Source organism: Anas platyrhynchos, chromosome 4 (assembly GCF_047663525.1).
Source record: "Anas platyrhynchos isolate ZD024472 breed Pekin duck chromosome 4, IASCAAS_PekinDuck_T2T, whole genome shotgun sequence".
In the NCBI taxonomy this organism is placed as follows: Eukaryota; Metazoa; Chordata; class Aves; order Anseriformes; family Anatidae; genus Anas; species Anas platyrhynchos.
This window is the reverse complement of record NC_092590.1, coordinates 61,468,892-61,483,166: the sequence shown is the minus strand read 5'-3', so window position 1 is coordinate 61,483,166 and position 14,275 is coordinate 61,468,892. Positions and strand designations below refer to the sequence as shown.

The 14,275-nt window shown below is 43.1% G+C and overlaps 1 protein-coding gene across 3 annotated transcripts in view; it reads right to left on the bottom strand.

Moving 5' to 3' along the window:
- The window catches only part of PPARGC1A (PPARG coactivator 1 alpha), a 351,332-nt gene that overhangs the window by 37,221 nt on the left and 299,836 nt on the right, over positions 1-14,275 (bottom strand). The window lies entirely within an intron of this gene.

The following is a 14,275-nucleotide window of genomic DNA, read 5'->3' as shown; positions in this document are numbered from 1 at the left end:
ACAAAGTAACAACATAAAAGCAACTATATTTATTATTATCCACATACTCAATACGGTGTGTATTTGTGGTCTCAGACACTTCTAATGTTTATTCTTGGTATCTGAACCCGGGTTATTTTCTCTCCAAAAGAGAGAGGCACTGACCTGACATTGTAAGACGTCTGTCAAGTACCTGGGATTAAAGCAGCACCACTTAAAGCCATGGCACGGGCCATGTGCCAATAGGGTTTTCTTTAAGATTTTGCCCTTGATCACCTGAAGCGATGCCGCCACAGCTCCTGGGAGACAGGCTATCTTTTCAGGTGAAAAATCTAACCTTTTTGCTATAAACTAAACATGTCAGTTTAAAAGAGCCTACTAAATATTCTTCTAGCACAAAGTCGCTTGTTTTATTGCTTCTAACGAGTTGTTGCAGTTCAGAAGTTTCCATTACAGCCTGGCAATTAAGTTTCTAATAAACTGAAGAGCTACTAATTGACTTATTCATCTCCCAAACTGAGGATCCAGCTAGCAACCTGTAACACGTTTTACATCTTCTGACCAAAATTCATTCACATTTTGCAAGCCATTTCAATTTCATTTGTGTAAACTGCATCTTTCCCCTCTCTGATAGTAATCTTTGATTCTGGGGAAAAGGCAAAACAAAAATTCATCCGAGAGCAAGCTATCGTGTGCTGCTGGCTGCGTTAGCGGGACCAATGATAAGATATTGCTGTGCTTGAATCACTGCACTGGTGGTAGACCCAATATCAAAAATTTATGGTAATTGAAACCACAGAATCTTTGGAAACGCAGTCAATTTGACTCAGTATCAAAAGGTCACTCTATTCAATTTATACTCAGTGCTGAGCACAATATTGAGAAAACACCTGAAAGCAAATGATCTTATCAGCAGTTTGTGCCTCAACATTTACTGACTACATAGGCTAATTTGCTGATTACTAAATAAATGCCTTACCTGTGTTTTGCACTGGTCTAGCTCACCAGAGGGGCTCTTTACCTTGGGCAGAACTTGACCAGGAAAGCACTCCCTGCTCTCAGCATTAACCTCACCTCTGTCACACCTGGATGTGTAGGATTTGTAGGGCAGCCTGCTGTACGGAGGCCTTCCTTGTGCTGTGCTACCTGACACAGCCCCTGCTTGCTGTGCCCTGTGTGCTTCATTTTCACAGACCAGGAACCGCAGAGGGAGGAGAAGGCCTGGTGCGTCGTCACAAGCTCCAGCGTGAGAGTTTGGGTGGGCTGGAGCACAAAACTCTGCCTACATCTCCAGTGGGGGGAAAAAACAAGAGCAGGGGAATTGCAGGAGTGTAAAGAGGAGAAAGAGTTAGATGAGGAAACAGAGAAAAAAATGAAAGGCTGGGACTTTCCCTTGCCTGGAGTGAGAGTGATGGGGAACTGAACCTTGCTGCCTCCTGATGCTGATGGGGACGCGGAGCCGAGCAGGGGACACAGAGAGCAGGCACTGGGGGTGACACAGCACGGACAGACAGACAGACGGACCTGCACAAGCCGTTCCCCCTGCAGGAGCGAGAGGTCAGGCAGGCTGACTGCCAGGCTCGAGTGGCACACGGTGCCTGTCACACACGCCTCCGTGCCCGTGCAGTCATCGTGCACATGACAAGATCCTGAGCAACAACCTGCATGGAGACTTTTAATGATTATTCCACTCTTAAAATGTACGGCAGGGTACAGAGTCACAGCTGCTGGCTGAGGGCCCCCATTCAACAATGTCTGATAAGGAACGAGCACTGCAAGAAGAGGGAAGGGGAAAAAGAAAGATACAGGTTACTGTGGGAGGTTAGAAGATGTTTGGGACTCTCCCGGCTGCAGAGTTTTCACTGACAATGTCAGCAGTATTTCAGTCCAAATATTCAAGCACTGCTTGCTCAGATATATTTATTTACTTGATTTATGGTAGATGCCTACACTAATCTCTCTATGCACTCACGTAAAATTTTTCAGCATTTATGTACCTTTGTTAGGCTGCATGGCATGTTTGGGGGGAAAAAAGGAGCTACGTATATTTTGCAGTGATTATTTCACACACGTAATTGATGTAAAAACTGCTTTTTCCTCTTGATAATGACAGACATCTCTAAAAAATGCACTCGAGTGTTAGTACATACCCTTCTTTTGAAAACTACGAAGCGTAATCATCTCGCTTTTGTCCATTCTCTATTTCAGTGTTGCATTTGCTCTAGTTTTAATTATATTGGATGCATCAGGACGTCTATCATAATCCCTACTTCTTTCTTGAGATTTATGACTGTATACAAATATAAATTTCAGGGGAAAATTATATACAACACACCAGAGAAAAGTTAAAATATATTTTTAACTTTTACTCGATTACACAGAGACTCTGTTTTGTGCAAAGAGAACACACACACGTACAAATGTTTCTTTTAAATAGCAAAATAAGAGAGACGCTTACATCTGGTGCTTTTTTTTTTTTTTTTTCCAGAAAACTGGAATTTAATTTGGCTCGGAAATTAGCATTTGTAAAGTCTCAATGTCATTTAAATTTTATGATGTTTTAATTTATTAGTGTGTTAAGCTTCATCAAACCTTCCCACCACACCTGTTGAGCAGGCACTACAAACATGAGGACTTCAGTCATGTCTCACAGGAGAAAAACACAGGTTTTGCTTAGACCTGCAGTACGAAGGGATCAGTACGTTGTTAATACGCCTGGGCTTTCCATACATTTTTGTTGTGATCTAACTGGATGGCTGCCATATGGTTTCATTTCCTACACACTTCTGAGCTGGCTGAAGACAGTCTTTTCAGGCTCAACACAAAAGCTTGTTTACAAGGCTAAAGTTGCATTTACATTATATCTGTTATTTATGCAGCTATACTCTTGTCTTTAAATATCACAGCAACGTCCCCAACATCTTCCTGGTATGTCCCAGCAGAAGTGACGAGTAATACATACACCATTATAGAGGTGGCTTGGCTAGATATACAAAGATAGGAGACATGAGTCCTAAAAAAATGAGGAAATCACCAAGAAGAGGAAAAAAAATGTGTCTTTAGATATGTGTATTCAACTCTTACCAAGCTAAAATAGTTTCAGAAACTTTGCTACAACCACTGTGGATACTTGTCATTATGAAGGGATGTGTCTGAATTTTCAGCTGGTTAAGCATTCGGACTAGGTTAGGTGTCTCATAATACCCTTAACTGTATATTTCCTTGATTGTCACTGTGTGCTAAGGCTTTAATGTTCTTTTAATGCAATTTTGTGTATGTGAATAGAATCATAAACTAGAAATGGTGATTTTAACACAGAAAACATTAAAAGCATATAAAGACCACAGTAAAGCTATCTGTTGCAAAACCTCCTCTATAGAAAGTCAGTCGTTGGCTCATTTCTAAGTTTGCTGGAACTCGCTAGTCTTCAGAGATAATATTGACAAAATCTGGAAATGCAAAATAGATGTAGATTAAATGGTATGTAAATTGTAAAATAAAATGTAAAACTACCTTGGTAGTTTACGCCCAAACTGCCTTGGTCATTTACCCTCAACCATCCTAGCAGAATGATGTAGTGCATGCACACTGGGGTGCACGCTATAGTTCCTACAGCAGTTGCCTCTCTTCTATTTATTTCCTACTCAAAATTGAATGCATTGCTCCTGCTCTGATAGCCTTTTAGAACTGCATGTCACTGGTCTGCTGTCCAAATGAGGTAAAAAGCTGTATTTTCCTCTAGAAGACACTGATGCTAACTAACCAAACTCTTTAACATCAGAAATGGTGAAAATGAGCCTAGGCGTTATTTTTTTGTACTGCCTCTTTAAAAATGACCCCTAAAAGGAAATCAAGTCCAGCTGTAGCTATCAATGCACTAAATATCATATTAATTAGGCTGTTCCTTTAGGCAGGGACTGTCTTTTTGTTACGTGCTCACACGGTCCCTTTCACACTGGTGTCCTGATTTACAATTGAGCTTTGAGATGCTGCCACGGCACCTACAATAAATAATTTTGCATACCTCTTTTTAATCCTGCTAGTAACTGAAAGAAAGAGAACATGGGCCCAGATGTTCAGCTGCTGTAAATTAGGGCCTCTCCACAGGTTTTAATGGAGCTCTGCAGATTTACGCTAGCTGAGGATCTGGTCCTCTGCTCATTGGGTTTGTCGATGTGAAGCTTGGGGCAGCACCTCCTGCCTGCTGTACCAGTACCAGTCTGCCACTGGGACCAGCAGCAGCCCAGCTGGGGTAGCCAAGAGCCCACTGAGGGCTAATTCATCCTGTTACCATGTGAGTTGTACAGCTGAGCTCTGTGCTGCTATGACTAAGAGCAGTTTAAGCATAGCTTGGGTGTATGTAGCCTGTGATGTAGCAGACCCTGTGCTCACATTCACTGCTAGAAATACACTGATGTATCTGTTTGCAGCAAGTGCTTCCTCAGTTTAAAAGTTATCCCCGCTGAAGTTTACACAAGTTATAGTTTGAGCCTATCAAACTGCCAGATGCACAGCAAAGAGTTTTGTAGCCCGGGGTATGCCTAACCTCAGGAAGGAAAAGTAAATCGCAGCCATGTGAATACTACAACAGAGGTGGAGCCCTGCACGTGACCGGTTTCAGTTCCAGTCCAATGCCACAAACCTTACCGTGCCCTGGGAAGGGAGAACAGGTTTCGTTTCGTTTCTAGAGGCAGAAGGCTGGGGCCACCTACCACAGCAGCACGACCTCTGCTCCCGAGGATGGGACGCTGCCAGCACACCGGGCACAGCCTGCTGAGGGTGTGCGGTGGTATGGCTCCTGTTTAGGCAGCAATAAAACCCTGTTTTGTAAACTGATGTAGGGATTACATGCACGCTCACACCACCAGTGTGTGTGTGGGGGAAAGCCGAGAGAGAAGAAAGTAAATATGGTACACTTCATCCTACAAAACAGAGAGCAGAAAAAAAAAGAGGCCCTGTGGTATTTCCAGTAAAAAGGAGCTATCTATAAGTGAATAATATTGCACGGTTTTATACGCCGCAAGCACTCCAAGCTGCCAGCTTAGTATTTCACAACAGCTGAGGGCCTTGCTCCCTGTTCTGGCAGCGAAGGGAGCCCCAGGCCTGAAGAAAGGCTGCCCGGCGAGCATAGCATGGATGTGACATTTGGTTCTTCTGTGGATTACAACGCCACAAACCAAACACAACCCACTGAAGTCAACATCTTTAAACCAGGGCAGATTATGCTTGTAAGTGAGAAGCAAATCGGGCCCTTTGTGTCCGCCCTCCTTTCCCCAAGAAAAACGAAATCTGTTCCCCCTCCCTCAGACACATCACCAGCAGCAGCCCAAGCTGCGAAAAGTTCAGCTTCACCACCGGCATGACGTTCATTTCCATTAGGCTGGGTCTATAAAACCCTCCTCCTATTTCTGCCCTTCCACAATTTCGGAACAGCGAAGCCTGACATGCTGTTCTCTTGCAAAGCCACGCTGAATATCGGGATGTTCGAAAAATCTATACAGAGAAAGCTCTTAAGACAAGAGAGGCTGAACGTTTTCGCCACAAATGGTTTGTTTTAGCTATCTCCCTTCCTCATGTTCGGCGGAAATCAGACAGCTTATTGGCTTAGCTTGTTAGGCCAGGTTAAAGGGATGCGATGCTGAAAGGCTCTTACAGAAGCTTACCCTCAGACTAAAAATAGCAGGCACTAGAGAATTATCTTAAATACTACCAAACTTGTTCTGCACTGTGAATGCAGATAACTGTAATATGTTTCCATTTTTGGTAGTTTTACAGCTTTTTAAAGTTATGCTTGCTTTAGCTGACTATTTAATTAGTTTCTGATTCTATTTGCCACTTTTTCTCTCAGAGATATAGCCTGAGGGGTACTTTGCCTATGAATCCTTTGTATTTAGCAGTGTTGCTATTGTTAAAATCTAATGAGCTGTTGGATTTGCCAAACACTCGGTATAGGTACAAACGCTTCTTTGAAATATAAATGTTTAGCACATAGCAAATAGCAAATCAAAAGATACTCCAACGCTGCACCCTCGCTCTCTCATTGCATATCTCATCAAAAGAGAATAAAAATAAAAATCTGCTTTATTACATTTAAATTCTGAAATTCCAAACTGCGTGTCTGAATGAGACATTTTTAGCTCGCTGCCCGGGCCTTTAGAGGAAAACTAAATGATTTCTGGTACCGTAAGAGGACTCACATATCAGCAAGGCTCCATGGTCTGACGCGCTACCATGCCAGTCAAACTGAGGGGCTCTCATTATTTTATTTGGGGCAAGACCTTTCAGTCCCTAATGAAGCCATCTCATCTTTAAACATATAGTGTCTTAAAAAAAAAAAGAAAAAAAAAAAAAGCTGCAAGCAGTTCTCACTGAAAGCCATGATAAGATATCAAAATAGTAATGCCAAAGCAAAGCAGAAATGTTCTCAGATTATATGTAAATCCTACTCCTTCTACCACCGGTCTGAGATATATCAGTCCTGTTGCTGTTACCTCAATTCTCTGCACTTCTGCACGCCCCACCATCGCTGGGACTTGCTGCCCAAGCACAGATCAGGAACTTTACAGGAATCCAGCACCAAGTGCCTCCGCATACCAACTCCCACCTGCAGCCCTCCACGTGAGGTCTCAGGTGCTACAGCGGTCTGGGCACCAGAACGAGTGCCGTAGCAGGAGCACTACATGGGAACTGATTCAGGCACGTATTTCAGCATGTTTTCCAGTATTTATTCCTTCCCATCAAGACTGGTTTTACCACAACTTTTTAGTACACATCACTTCTAATATAATTCAGAAATGTAAAAAACAAACAAACAAATATACAAACAAACAACTTGGGTAAGGCCAAGTTCTAGAGACAAATGCAAGGCAACATCAAGCTAAAACCCAGCTCTGTAGTTGAACAAAAGTTTCTTCCCTATTGGGCAGACGTCTCATCTGACTCCTGTAGAGCTGTTAGAGCCTGTCCTCTTAGGCACAATTTTTCTTTGACTCTCTTGCAGGGTGAGAAATGTTTTTGTTCTTAAGTAGTAGTGGTATCCACAGATATATGCCCCTGCCTTTATAAGCTGAAGCACAGTGGCATAACCTAGCCACAAGTCTTGCAGTTGGCATTAGAACCATCCATACGTCTTCATTTGGGAAGCAAGTTTTCATTTTCGAGTCAAGAGTTAAGTTCACAGCCTCTCCGTCAAGTAAACAACGTGTCTGTTGTCACCAGGCTGCTGAGCAAGCCCTGCCTTGAAAATACTCACTCAGTGCTTTTAGCCGCCTATTGCTCAGCCTTCCCTTCCATAGTCAGGCAGCAAAAATAATACTCGGTCTTCGTTATTATGATTAACATTACTATCCATCTCCCACAATTTCAGTTTCAACTCGTTTTGTGTGACGTTGGCACTATAGACAACAGCCCTGTTGCGCTAAATGATCTTTAGTCACGTTGTAAGGGAAAGGATCCACACACAGAACTTGCAGTTTAAGCAGACAAGATGAAGAAAGGAGGATTTGAATCCTCGCTTTACAGCAGGGGATTTGATGTCCCGAGATTACTCAATTCCTCCAGGTCAGGGAAAGCCGATGGGTGCAGGCCAGCGCTCCGAGCAGCAGCAGCCTCCCCTTCAAAGCAGTGAGCACACCTCACCAACACCAACAGTGCACGCAGTCCCTGGCCCAAAGCACTCAGAGCCCAGCTTCCAGCTGACAGAAGAAGCCTGAAACATGGTTGTCTAGAGCACTGTCACAGCACCATGACTAAGGGGACGCTCATTTTGTGCCTTCATAGAGCTGGAGATTCCGCTGGTTTCGGTACAGCAAAGTCCCCGTAATATTTGCACACATTAATGTCATTCCTGAATGGGGTTTTCCACAGAAAGTTAGCAAAGAGATGGTAGTGAACAGACACAACAGAACAAGGGCAGTGTGCCACGTGTCGTCTGTACCAGAAAGTCACAGAGACACCAGGGTGAAGTGGTGCACGTTCAGCACTGCAGCACACTGCAGCAAAGGAGGGAAGTTTGGACCAGAGGGAAGGGACACAGTCATGGCTGAGTTCAAAAGCAAGCACTGAGAGTGTACAGTTTATACTGATCAGCTGGACCCAACCCTCAAAAGGTTGGAAGAGGCTGTAATAAAACACAGGAGGAAGAGGCTGTAATAAACCAGCAATTCAGCAAGCCTCTTGGAGGAACGGAGGGTTCACAGAACATATTGTCCTCAGTTTTCTCTTTGCATAAATTCCTTTGCGAAGATGAAAACCAGAAAATATCAAAAGCAGATTGGATAAGTCATTACCTGTCCAGATAGCCAAGGTTTGCCCCAAGGAAAAATAAACAGTAGAGAGTGAACTGAGCATTCAGCACAGCTTCATCTCAAAGGTTTCCAAATTACTATATACCAAGTAGGAAAATACTTTACTTAAGAATTTGGATGGTGTTTAGAAGGAAAAGTATTCACAAAAGCAACCTCTGTTTGTGCCCATCAACCTGCCTGTGGGCCCCAAAGAACAGAGCCCTGCAGGAGGACAATGCGTTGAGCATCCGCAACGTCTGACCACATTCCAGGCAGAAAAAGGAGAAGAAAAGCCCTGTTGCATTGCTTTTTGCTGAATACTTTAATTATTTTCTCTTGCTAGTGAAGAGACTACACTTCTGCTCTTTCTGGACACAGTTTTAATAGCTCAAGATCTGAGCTCTGCAGTTAGGAACCTGCTGAGCTGAAGTAGCGGACTGCGGTGTGGCACTCGTTTGTGGACTTGGTGTGCAAGGCCGTCACCCACCACAGCCTGCAAAGGTCGTTACAAAGTCTGTAGGAAGTCAGACAGCGGCAACAGAGGGAGAAAGTGTCTTTGGCACAGGATCAGGGATAAAATACTTTCACAAAGGTATTAGTGGGATATCAGGCAGAGTGAATTGGAATTAGTATGAGGAATTGTGCCATTAGCACCAGCAACAGATTAAGTCCTGATGATTTTCCTTGTATATAAGGTAGAAGAAGACAGGGTAGATATTGTGTGCTTATTGAAGCGAGAAGGTTAGAGATAAGATATAATCTAACCAAATCATGGAATGCAATTTGGGAAGATACTCAAGAGTTACGGAGTCTGAATTAGCAGGTTTGTCTAATACCTATTGGTACAATTATGTCCTGATGCGAAACAATTATTGGATTCCAGAGCGGGAGAACATCAGGTGAAGTGGCCCTAATCCTTCATGAGCTGAGTAGCATTTGGGACCAGGAAGGACACCTGCACATACCCAAAGGCACAAGTATTCAAGAAGTAGACGGCAGACAGCTCCAAGAACTTTGCGGTGTACAAACTTGGCACTGGGAGATACATTTTCCTTGCACACAATTCAGATGGACTTGAACATTTAAACAGCAGTCAGCAATATTTTGTAGGTTTTCTTTCCAATTCTACGAACCTTTTGACTCCTTTGCTATTGAAAACACATTACTATGCCACACTCTTGTTCTTACATCTTCCTCACACAGCTATTTTGCTAAGGTCTTTTCCATGAGTTTGGCTTACTATTTAGCAGCTGCAAAGTTAAAAAAAAAAAAAAAAAAAAAAAATCTTTTTAGAACTGAACAGAGCATTTGTAATGAAAATTGGAGATGTGCAAAATTTGTCCAAGATCTCATCTTAAGGCCTCTCAAGAGAACCTCAGCTAACTCATGCACGGTTGCTCTGTAAAATGCAGTAGTTTGCAAGGAAACCAGCTTTTATTTTTTTGAGGTCAGCCAAACTCATTCTGACTTGACTCTCTAGGTTTAACAGTGATGAGGACTAATGTGGACTGTCTCCAAATTTCTACCACTTTGATTTTCAAAAAGATTTTTTTTTAAGCTGGGAATTTTAAAGACATAACAGCAGATGATGAGTCTTGGTCAGAAATGACTACAGTGTGATGCACTTCTGGACAATACATTGAAGGGATTTCTTTATAAGAACAAAGGCTGATTTTAGGAAGGAACTGGGACAACCTAGCCACTCTGTTGAAAGGGATAGAAGGGCAATGAGTTCTATGGTAGGATCTCTACTTTTGCTGACTCAGTGAAGACACATTTGTCATTCAAAGACAAATTAGAAAAGGGCATGGATCATGCTACATAGATGCTCAGTCTCAGTTATCAGCCAGGTACAGGCAGCTTCCAACGCATCTACCTCCAAGTGCATTTAAAAAAAGGCAATCTCTTTTGGTGGATGTGGACAGAATGTCTTTGTCAAAATTTCAGTTTGAGCAAATACTGCAAAGCGGTTTAACACGGGGAGGATTTGTTCCCGCAGAAATTGACACAAATTCCTTTAGGACAGGGGCAGCCACCCCAACTGCACAGCTTGGACTGCCAGGAGATAGAATTAGGGAAACTGGAAGATAACACTGTGGCCTAATGTAAACTCTTAAATCTGCTGTAAACAGAGCAGTAACATTGGCACATAACAAAACTGGTATCTGTCATTGCACTCCCAGAAGCAGGTATAGGAAAGGACAAGAAACATGATGGATTTTTTGCTCATTGCTATGCATTCTGGTTGGGAAAAAAAGTATGCTGACAAGCTGTGGTACATAGCCAATGTTACATTAATGGAGGGCAAGCTGGGATGGTTGTGTTGAGAAGAATAATGTGAGATCAAGTAGAAGTGATCCCATTTTAGGATCCTGATAAAAGAGCAGCACAACGTGGAAACCAGAGCCTTGAGACGGCAACTTTCCTGGATTTTATAGGTTGGACTGACAGAAAACGCAAGGACATAAACACACAACTCTAAAAAAGCTCCTTGGGCCAAGACACATCTTCGAGAATATTTATATATACAATTTTCAAAAATACATCTTATGTTGAAGTTTAGGGATAGACCAGCATTTTTTATTATTTTTTTTTTAGCTTTGGGTTCAAAAATCTAAGTCTCACAAGTTTAATCTTGTGAGAGATCCAGAAACAGAACAACCACCCTCATGCAGCATGGGGCTCCCCTGACAAGCCTTCTTGGGCCTGGGCAGGCTCCCCAGAGAGGCAGTTGAGGTGTATCTGAACCGTGCTCACCAAGCACGTGCCAGGCATGGGGTGTAAGGCCATTTTGATGGTTCGGTGGAGAATTAGCCCTCCATGGCCTTTGAGCTCTAACCATCAGCTTTACTGTAAGGTTCCTGCATTGTTTTCCCTGTGTTGCTACAGGTCAGATCTGCTCCTTCTCTGAACAGAGCCTAGGAGAAACACCAATATTGAGCAAGAGCTAATAAATCCACCCCGAGCACCAGTCAGCACTATGCAGAGACATGCTTTTGGCCCTGCAAGAGCTAATCCTGATCTGGCTGTAGGAGCACTTTGTCAGTGCTAACAAGCTGTGTCTGACTAGTTAAAAAGGGAGCATGGCATCTTTCAAATGCCAGTATTTCTTAGCTTACTAAGCCTAGTCCTTTCTTCTTTCTCCCTTATTCCCGTTAGGTCTGGGGAAAAACAAGTCTTCACATCGGGATGTACTAGTTAGGGCAGCTTCTCTCGACGTTTGGCAGTCCTAAATCATGATGCCATAACTGCAGCTTCAAGCCAGCATCTCCTAGCTGGGTTGTAGGTCAGAACTTCATTGCCTGGGCTGGGCAACATCAGGAGCCTGCAACCACCTCCAGCTGGCTGGGAGGAAAAGGAGCCCTTTTACACAGCAGTGCTCCCAGGCCTTTAAAAGAAGAGTAACTTGAGTATAACTTCACCTGCAGGTCCTGAGGATTTATCTGAACTCTTATCTTCTTTCACTACTTTTGCTCTTCAATGCGCACACCATAAAACAGGGGTAGGCTGGTCACTAGTACATACAAAGAAACTATCCCGCTACTACAGGGCTTTTAGGTATTGCTATGAGACAAGTAAATAAGGACTGTGTTTAGCAACTGAAAAAAAAAAAGAAAGGAAAAATGAGTGTGGCCCAGCTCCCAGTCAAGGAACCTGGCATGTCAGCTACTAAATGACCATATGAAAGCGGGGCAATTAATCTTAATTCGTGAGATGAGATTTTCAGGAAGGTTAGGTATCTATGACTAGTTTAAAAAGTAAATGCACAAAGAAGTAATGTGCCGCCAGAATTGTAACAAAAAGATTGCATGGGAAGTTATGCATTATGGATGATTTAGCAATATCATAGATAGCACGGGCTCCAGCAAAAAGAGTGAAATCATCCCTATCTTCCCATTTGTTGGCAGAATTTTAACAAGGGGCTCCTGGGAGCTCTTGGGGGCTCCTCCATGGCTCAACAGACAAATTAACTCATCAAAGGGAAGGTAGGGATGATTAACTAACAAGAGCCCCCTCCAGCCCATCACTGGCACATGGTTATTTCACCCAGATGGTGTTCACCTATGTGAAACTGGTAATGACAGTTTCAGATCAGATTTACAGAAAAACATAGATAATAAGGTGATGCAAGAGTGACATGATAAGCGTTATTGGTCTGTGATGCTCTAGACTGTGCCAGAGGCAGCAGAGCTGTTTTGTAATGTTAGCCGCTGTTTTGTAATGCTATCCTCTCCGCCCGAGAGATTTCCTGCTGCAAATGGGAGACTCGGTCTCCAGAGAGGCATTTGACCTGACCCTTCCTATATGAGAGTGGGATCAACAGCAAGGAAAATGACAAGAGATGGCAACACTCCCGTTGCATACAGGCAGAAGCAGTTTGACACCCTTTTGCTGGAAATGGATGAATGCCTCCGTAACGTTAAGGACTGGGAGATATTTTTTATGCACTAGAAAAAAAAAAAAAGTTTTTTTTGGCTTTTCACCAGATGCAATTGAGGTGACAATTGGTAACATTTTGTTTAGTATCTTCATACAAGTGTGAAGAGTGCTTGCTGGGCTTTTAAGGACAGTCACTATAGCCAATAAAATCCACAACAGTCCTGGTGGGGGGAAAAAAAAAGCATAGCAAACACAAAACCAGAAAAAGAATTCCAAAAATGCATAAATTTCCCCCAGATAGGCAGAGATAAATGCCTACTGCTCCTCTTGTGGGTGCCCAGAGGGTCAAATGCCTCACAGAGCACATCCAGCCAGATGTCAGTAAGCATACACTAAAGTTTTTGTTTATTAAAATAATTGCATCTTTATTGCAAAAATAATTGCATTTTTATGGATCACAATAAATGCCCTCCTGAAGTGGAGAGAAGAGGCCCAAGGTCCTCTTTGTTCAAACTCAGGCCTGGCAGAGTGGATCAGACGATAACTAGATGCAGCTAGTTAACTGATGTATAGCAGGGTGTGGGGGGGGAATAATGGATACTAGAAGACTTCTAAAACTCACATCATCCTTGCTTTCCACTGAGGGTCAATGGCTGCTCTGTGGAAATACACAAACCTACAACATTCTCACCAAAATCAAAATCCCAGTGGGAAGTCTCACTTCCGTAGCATTAATTACCTGCTCTCTCCAAAGCAGTTCCTCAGTCACTGTCACTGCTCAAACAGCAACCTGGGAGAACCGCAATCGTCTTTTTATTTTTTTCACTAAGGTTTAGGAGTACTTTCAAAAGCAATTCTGAGTTCTTTCCAGGAGAAACTACCATTCCAGGAGAAAACCCCCATTATTTCTTCTAGCAGCTCATAGGGAAGCAGAATATTCCTCAGACCAAACCAATCCTCTAGATACCTGTTATCACCACCTCCTTGCAAGTAATCTCTTGGGTCAGAAACACATTTTTCACCCAATCCCTCTATTTTCAGGCAACCGTATCTCCTATAGGAGAGATTTGCAGTCCACCAAGCTACTTGATGGACTGCCCCTCTGAACCCCTATAAAGATTTAATATTGCTGAGCCCTCAAGGAGCACGTGTGACAACAGGCAGAAGTAAAGAGCTGTAGGAAGCTCCCCCTGCCCATTTGACACCTCTAACCCTGTAACGTGCTCGGGAAGGCTCATCCTCCTAAACTTCACGTGATGAGCTAGATGGCTGTGAGCAGCTCAGGCAACTCGAAGCTGTCATAAATCAACAAGCCAACAACAGGAGCCCAAGGAGCTCCTCACAGAAAACACTCCATTCTCCTGACATCATCCTAGTAGTCAGAAGTACCCATTATGGTCCAGCACCCCATTGTGTTACTCACAGTAAAGCACAAAAGCACAAATGTGTGTGAGGAAATGAAAGTGCTATTGCATTGCACCACACAGCTAAGACTTCATGACAACACCAAAATCTCAACAGGTTTTGGGTTTGTGCTTTCAGAAACAAAACCCAGTGGTTACTGCATGTGGTAAAGAGCAACCTCCAATCATGGCCCTTCAGACTCATCACAGAGTGCTAATTAATTTCTC